Source organism: Salvelinus fontinalis, chromosome 6, assembly GCF_029448725.1.
Source record: "Salvelinus fontinalis isolate EN_2023a chromosome 6, ASM2944872v1, whole genome shotgun sequence".
Lineage (NCBI taxonomy): Eukaryota > Metazoa > Chordata > Actinopteri > Salmoniformes > Salmonidae > Salvelinus > Salvelinus fontinalis.
Window position 1 is genome coordinate 77,260,719 of NC_074670.1, and position 8,401 is coordinate 77,269,119.

The 8,401-nt window shown below is 41.6% G+C and overlaps 1 protein-coding gene across 1 annotated transcript in view; it reads left to right on the forward strand.

The window, feature by feature from the left end:
- Positions 1-7,151: 7,151 nt before the first annotated feature.
- LOC129858481 (protocadherin Fat 2-like) overlaps positions 7,152-8,401 on the forward strand; it is a 70,857-nt gene continuing 69,607 nt past the window's right edge. The window contains exon 1 of the mRNA XM_055927743.1: positions 7,152-7,406. The gene's annotated coding sequence lies outside the window, so the exon portion shown is untranslated. The remainder of the gene's footprint in view (positions 7,407-8,401) is intronic.

The following is an 8,401-nucleotide window of genomic DNA, read 5'->3' on the forward strand; positions in this document are numbered from 1 at the left end:
GTACTGACAGACACACTAAACAAAAGTTAAAGTAGTATTTATGTTGTATGACTGACTGGGGTTAAACAGAGAGACCTTCATCCATCCATCATTCACGTGTTTAAGAGTATGGTCAATAGATTCTACTATCTGACTGTTGACAAAATGCCTTTCACTGCCTCACTGCCCATTACCTGGCTGTCTGTCTAGAGGTTAGAGAGGAAAGTGGTTCCCAACATGTCAGATATGGGACCTGACCTACCAGATAACATCTCTATGAGTTATATTGACTTGTTTCCTACTTATTTTATTGTCTTGACAGACAGATAGAAGAACCTATGGGAACATTTTTCAATAATTACCATACTGTCTGTATATACTTCAATAAAACTGTGTTAAGTATCTTTTTGGATTCATTTTCATTTTATATACAATATATATATATATATATATATATATACAATATATATATATATATATATACAATATATATATATATATATATATATATATATATATATATATATATGTATATACTACCAGTCAAAAGATCTTTATTTTTTACTATTTTCTACATTGTAGAATAATAGTGAAGACATCAAAACTATGGAATAATACATAGTACATAGTAGTAACCAACATTTCTTTAAATATATTTTATATTTGAGATTCTTCAAAGTAGTCACCCTTTGCCTTGATGACAGCTTTGGACACTTTTGGCATTCTCTCAACCAGCTTCATGAGGAATGCTTTTCCAACAGTCTTGGAGTTCCCATATATGCTGACCACTTGTTGGCTGCTTTTCCTCCACTCTGCAGTCCAACTCATCCCAAACCATCTCAATTGGGTTGAGGTCAGGTGATTGTGGAGGCCAGGTCATCTGATGCAGCACACCATCACTCTCCTTCTTTGTCAAATATCCCTTACACCGCCTGGAGGTGTGTTGGGTCATTGTCCTGTTAAAAAGTAAATGATAGTCCCACTAAGCCCAAACCAGATGGGATGGTGCATCGCTGCAGAACGCTGTGGTAGCCATGCTGGTTAAGTGCACCTAGAATTCTAAATAAATCACAGAGTGTCACCAGCAAAGCACGCCCACCATGATTCACGTTGGGAACCACACATGCAGAGATAATCCGTTCACCTACTCTGCATCTCATATAGACATGGCGGTTGGAACCAAAAATCTCAAATTTGGACTAATCAAACCAAAGGACAGATTTCCACCGGTCTAATGTCCATTGCTCATGTTTCTTGGCCCAAGCAAGTCTCTTCTTATTATTGGTGTCCTTTAGTAGTGGTTTCTTTGCAGCATTTCGACCGTGAACGTTTGATTCACGCAGTCTCTTCTGAACAGTTGAAGTTGAGAAGTGTCTGTTACTTGAACTCTTTGAAGCACTTATTTGGGCTGCAATTTCTGAGGCTGGTAACTGTAATGAACGTATCCTCTGCAGCAGAGGTAACTCTGATTCTTCCTTTCTTGTAGCTGTCTTCATGAGAGCCAGTTTCATCATAACGCTTGATGGTTTCTGCGACTGCACTCGAAGAAACTTTCAAAGTTTCAAAGACATGAAGGCATGAAACTTTCACAGACATGAAGGCCAGTCAAGTTTCCGCAATGACTGGCCTTCATGTCTTAAGTAATGATGGACTGTCATTTATCTTTGCTTGTTTGAGCTGTTCTTGCCATAATATGGACTTGGTCTTTTACCAAATAGGTCTATCTTCTGTATACCACCCCTACCTTGTTGCAACACGACTGATTGGCTCAAACGCATTAAGCATGAATTAAATTCCACAAATTAACTTTTAACAAGGCACACCTGTTAATTTAAATGCATTCCAGGTGACTACCTCATGAAGCTGGTTGAGAGAATGCCAAGAGTGTGCAAATCTTTCGTCAAGGCAAAGGGTGGCTATTTGAAGAATTTCAAAATATAAAATATATTTTGATTTGTTTAACACTTTTTTAGTTACTACATGATTCCATATGTGTTATTTCATAGTTTTGAGGTCTTCACTATTATTCTTCAATGTACAAAATAGTAAAAAATAAAGAAAAACCCTGGAATGAGTAGGTGTTCTAAAACTTTTGACTGGTACTGTATATAAATAGTTTCTGCAGGATTGAGAGAATTCCCACCCTGCAGATTATCCGGTCTGGCCCTACAGTTCATGAATCATGATTTTAAAAACCGGTTCTGCTTCTACTGCTTTGGATGACTGTAAAACTAAATCCTGAATACACAACTAAATGCTATTCAAATTTTAAAAAACATTGCAAAACCGACATCCATCAATGCCAAGCGTTTCTTCACCAGCATTAAGGCTGTGTCTGCTCTTCATCTTCATCTGACAGGTGCCCCTGCTGCTGCTGGCCCAGTACCCACCTTCTGTTGTCTTTGTAGGCCCAACAGACTCCCTCTCTTCCCCCGGACGTCCATGTGTTAACTGTGCCCCTGGAAATGTCAGGTCCTGGCACGGTGGCCTGTTTACATGAATCTCAATGCCTGGTGGAACTGAGAAGGGACCAAGGAGGCTGTTCTGTTCTGACTTCCTCACTCTGGTGCTTGTGTCCTGAACTGTTCTAACAATAAAATATAGACTTTTGAAAGCACACTTCAGTTGTCTTACTACCTAGAGTTGTCTTTTTCATCTTCAGTGTGCACCACTCTTCCTGTACCTGGGTTCGAAAGAGATGTTTTTCCCCTACTGTGTCCTGAACCACGTTGACACCTAACAGTACCACTAAACCCATGGTAAAGACTGAAGACAGATGCTCCACTTCCTGAGAGAATCAAACATCTCCTTTAACTCTGCCTCGTTCACCTCGTTCAACGCCCTCGGTTAACTTGCTGAGATTTGTACTGAGCACGAGCAGTAAGCCACTGTTTACAAAACAATAAGACAAAGGTTGTTGAGCTGAGGGTGTAATCAGCAGAACTACAGCACTACAGTACCATATCATCACAGCACTACAGCACTACAGCACTACAGCACTACATCACTACATCACTACAGCACTACAGCACTACATCGCTACAGCTCTACAGCACTACATCACTACATCACTACAGCACTACAGCACTACAGCACTACAGCACTACAGCACTACAGCACTACAGCACTATATCACTACAGCACTACAGCTCTACAGCACTACATCACTACATCACTACAGCACTACAGCACTACAGCACTACATCACTACAGCACTACATCACTACATTACTACATTACTACATCACTACAGCACTACAGCTCTACAGCACTACAGCACTACAGCACTACATCACTACAGCACTACAGCACTACAGCACTACATCACTACATCACTACATCACTACAGCACTACAGCACTACATCACTACATCACTACAGCACTACATCACTACATCACTACAGCACTACATCACTACAGCAGCACTACATCACTACATCACTACATCACTACAGCACTACATCACTACAGCACTACATCACTACATCACTACATCACTACATCACTATATCACTACATCACTACATCACTACATCACTATATCACTATATCACTACATCACTACATCACTACAGCAGCACTACATCACTACAACACTACAGCACTACATCACTACAGCACTACATCACTACATCACTACAGCAGTACATCACTACAACACTACATCACTACAGCACTACAGCACTACATCACTACATCACTACATCACTACATCACTACAGCTCTACATCACTACATCACTATATCACTACATCACTACATCACTACATCACTACATCACTATATCACTACATCACTACATCACTACAGCACTACAACACTACAGCACTACAACACTACAGCACTACATCACTACATCACTACATCACTACATCACTACATCACTACAGCACTACATCACTACAGTACTACATCAGCACTACATCACTACATCACTACAACACTACATCACTACAGCAGCACTACATCACTACATCACTACATCACTACAGCACTACATCACTACAGTACTACATCAGCACTACATCACTACATCACTACAACACTACATCACTACAGCAGCACTACATCACTACATCACTACATCACTACAGCAGTACATCACTACAACACTACATCACTACAGCACTACAGCACTACATCACTACATCACTACATCACTATATCACTACAACACTACAGCACTACAGCACTACATCACTACAGCACTACAGCTCTACAGCACTACAGCACTACATCACTACATCACTACATCACTACAGCACTACATCACTACATCACTACATCACTATATCACTACAACACTACAGCACTACAGCACTACAGCTCTACAGCACTACAGCTCTACATCACTACAGCACTACATCGCTACAGCTCTACAGCACTACAGCACTACATCACTACATCACTATATCACTACAACACTACATCACTACATCACTACAGCACTACAGCACTACAGCAGTACATCACTACATCACTACAGCACTACATCACTACAGCACTACAGCACTACATCACTACAGCAGTACATCACTAGAGCAGTACATCACTACAGCACTACAGCACTACAGCACTACATCACTACATCACTACAGCAGTACATCACTACAGCTCTACAGCACTACAGCACTACATCACTACAGCAGTACATCACTACAGCTCTACAGCACTACAGCACTACATCACTACAGCAGTACATCACTACAGCAGTACAGCTCTACAGCACTACAGCACTACAGCACTACATCACTACAGCACTACATCACTACAGCAGTACATCACTACAGCAGTACAGCTCTACAGCACTACAGCACTACAGCACTACATCACTACAGCAGTACATCACTACAGCAGTACATCACTACAGCAGTACAGCACTACATCACTACAGCACTACATCACTACATCACTACAGCACTACATCACTACAGCACTACATCACTACATCACTACAGCAGTACATCACTACAGCAGTACAGCAGTACAGCACTACAGCACTACAGCACTACAGCACTACAGCACTACAGCACTACAGCAGTACATCACTACAGCAGTACATCACTACATCACTACAGCACTACATCACTACAGCAGTACATCACTACAGCACTACATCACTACATCACTACAGCAGTACAGCACTACAGCAGTACAGCACTACATCACTACAGCACTACATCACTACAGCAGTACATCACTACAGCACTACATCACTACATCACTACAGCAGTACATCACTACAGCACTACATCACTACAGCACTACAGCAGTACATCACTACATCACTACAGCACTACATCACTACAGCACTACAGCACTACATCACTACAGCAGTACATCACTAGAGCAGTACATCACTACAGCACTACAGCACTACAGCACTACATCACTACATCACTACAGCAGTACATCACTACAGCTCTACAGCACTACAGCACTACATCACTACAGCAGTACATCACTACAGCTCTACAGCACTACAGCACTACATCACTACAGCAGTACATCACTACAGCAGTACAGCTCTACAGCACTACAGCACTACAGCACTACATCACTACAGCACTACATCACTACAGCAGTACATCACTACAGCAGTACAGCTCTACAGCACTACAGCACTACAGCACTACATCACTACAGCAGTACATCACTACAGCAGTACATCACTACAGCAGTACAGCACTACATCACTACAGCACTACATCACTACATCACTACAGCACTACATCACTACAGCACTACATCACTACATCACTACAGCAGTACATCACTACAGCAGTACAGCAGTACAGCACTACAGCACTACAGCACTACAGCACTACAGCACTACAGCACTACAGCAGTACATCACTACAGCAGTACATCACTACATCACTACAGCACTACATCACTACAGCAGTACATCACTACAGCACTACATCACTACATCACTACAGCAGTACAGCACTACAGCAGTACAGCACTACATCACTACAGCACTACATCACTACAGCAGTACATCACTACAGCACTACATCACTACATCACTACAGCAGTACATCACTACAGCAGTACAGCACTACATCACTACAGCAGTACATCACTACAGCACTACATCACTACATCACTACAGCAGTACATCACTACAGCAGTACAGCACTACAGCACTACAGCACTACAGCACTACAGCACTACATCACTACAGCACTACATCACTACAGCAGTACATCACTACAGCACTACATCACTACATCACTACAGCAGTACATCACTACAGCACTACATCACTACATCACTACAGCAGTACATCACTACATCACTACAGCACTACATCACTACAGCAGTACATCACTACAGCACTACATCACTACATCACTACAGCAGTACATCACTACAGCACTACATCACTACATCACTACAGCAGTACAGCACTACATCACTACAGCAGTACATCACTACATCACTACAGCACTACATCACTACAGCAGTACAGCACTACAGCAGTACAGCACTACAGCCCACAGAGAGCTAATGTTTTGCCATACTGTCATAAATGATCCTGCCAAATGTCACTCGGTGTTTGATAGATTCACGTCTACTGTCTAGTTAAGTAAAGGTTAAATGAATCAAATATAATACTATTGGTGACACTTCATTCATTGGGATCTTATTTTGACCAGCAACAGGATTTTAACATTTTAACATTTTAACATCTAAGTCCATAATGTTGCTTGATGGTGGTTAGGCTATTAGCTGACCAGAGCAAGACAGGAATTGATATCCCAAACCTGAGAGTTAGACTATCCAAACAGGACAGGCACACCAACAACTATTGTTTCAATACACACCCTGAGAGTACTGAGCACTTCTCTGGCCCCAGCCCAGCAGGCCAACATGAAAAAAAACAGCCCACAATCTGTGCACAGGCACCCGTGGGTGTGTGTGGGGTGTGTAAGTGTGTGTGTGTTCGTGTGTGTATAAGTGTGTGTGTGTGTGTGTGTGTGTGTGTATGTTTGTGTGTGTGTGTAAGTGTGTGTGTGTGTGTGTGTGTGTGTGTGTGTGTGTGTGTGTGTGTGTGTGTGTGTGTGTGTGTGTGTGTGTGTGTGTGTGTGTGTGTGTGTGTGTGTGTGGTGTATAAGTGTGTGTGAGTGAGTGAGGGAGGGAGGAGACGACAGTGGGAGAAGTGGGAGGGGACCATGGAGTTCCTCAGGGAGCTAGGAGTGTCTTTGTACTCTACTGCAAAGCTCCTGAGTGGAATAGAGTAACACTAGCTAGCTAGCTACTGACACTGATGGAGTTTACAATATTGCATGTGTGGTTTTTGGGATTCCCATGAGATGGAAGAAGAACAGAGCGTGTCACTCTCGTTTTGCTGGATCTGTAAAAATCCCTAAAGGATAAGAGGGGGAAAAAAAGAAGGGGTTAACTCGGAGGACCTTGGGTAAGTTAACACTACAGCGACAGGTAGCCTAGTGATTAGAGCATTGGGCCAGTAACCGAAAGGTTGCTAGATCTAATCCCTGAGCCGACAAGGTAAAACTCTGTTGTTCTGCCCCTTGAACGAGGCAGTTAACCCACTGTTCATAGGCCGTCATTGTAAAATAAGAATTTGTTTTCTTAACTGACTTGCCTAGTTACAGGTTAAATTAAAAGTTTTAGAAGGGGTCAACTCAGAGGACCTTGGTTGAGTTTCTGTTCTGTCATGTCAGTGTTGACTGATGCTAGCTTAACTTAAGCTACTGAAGTTTTTGACATTTCTAAGCATTTAGCCTCACAAATCTTAAAGTCTTACAAATCATAAGAATTTCTAACATGTTTTAATGATTTATAACGCATTCAAAAGCTATTCTAAACATGTATATGCAGTTAATAAGGATTTTTCATCAAAGTGTTACCAAGTGACTTACTGTGAATGTACTGTTGATCCTGAGTGCTGTCATGTCTGGGCACGGCTTAGGGTATATCACAATGTGGTAACAGTTTGCATATAGCGCACTATTTGGGACTATTTCATTTTACTATAAGCAGTTTTCTGTAGTTTGTATGTATACATTGTGCAGGACATACGTAATTGCTGTGAAATATGCATGGAATTGAGCTAAACTTGTTCGTGGAGGAAATCCCTAGTTTTTAATTTAAAAAATAAATAATTATTCAAGTACTCTCGATATAAAGTTTACTTTGTTCATAAGTTGTCGCTGAGTTGTTTCTCGTTCTGTCTACCCTCGTTGACCCCTGTTTACTGGACAAAACAGCTCTCCAAGAGTGGCTTAATTTGGCCCCAGTAGGATCAAATGATTTCTGTCACCGAGATGTGTTGACTCTAGTACTTTACATTGAAACAGATGCTCATTCAGCAGCCGCTCTTATCCAGAACGACTTACAGTTGTGAGTGCATAATAAATAAATATATACTGTACTCTATACCATCTACTG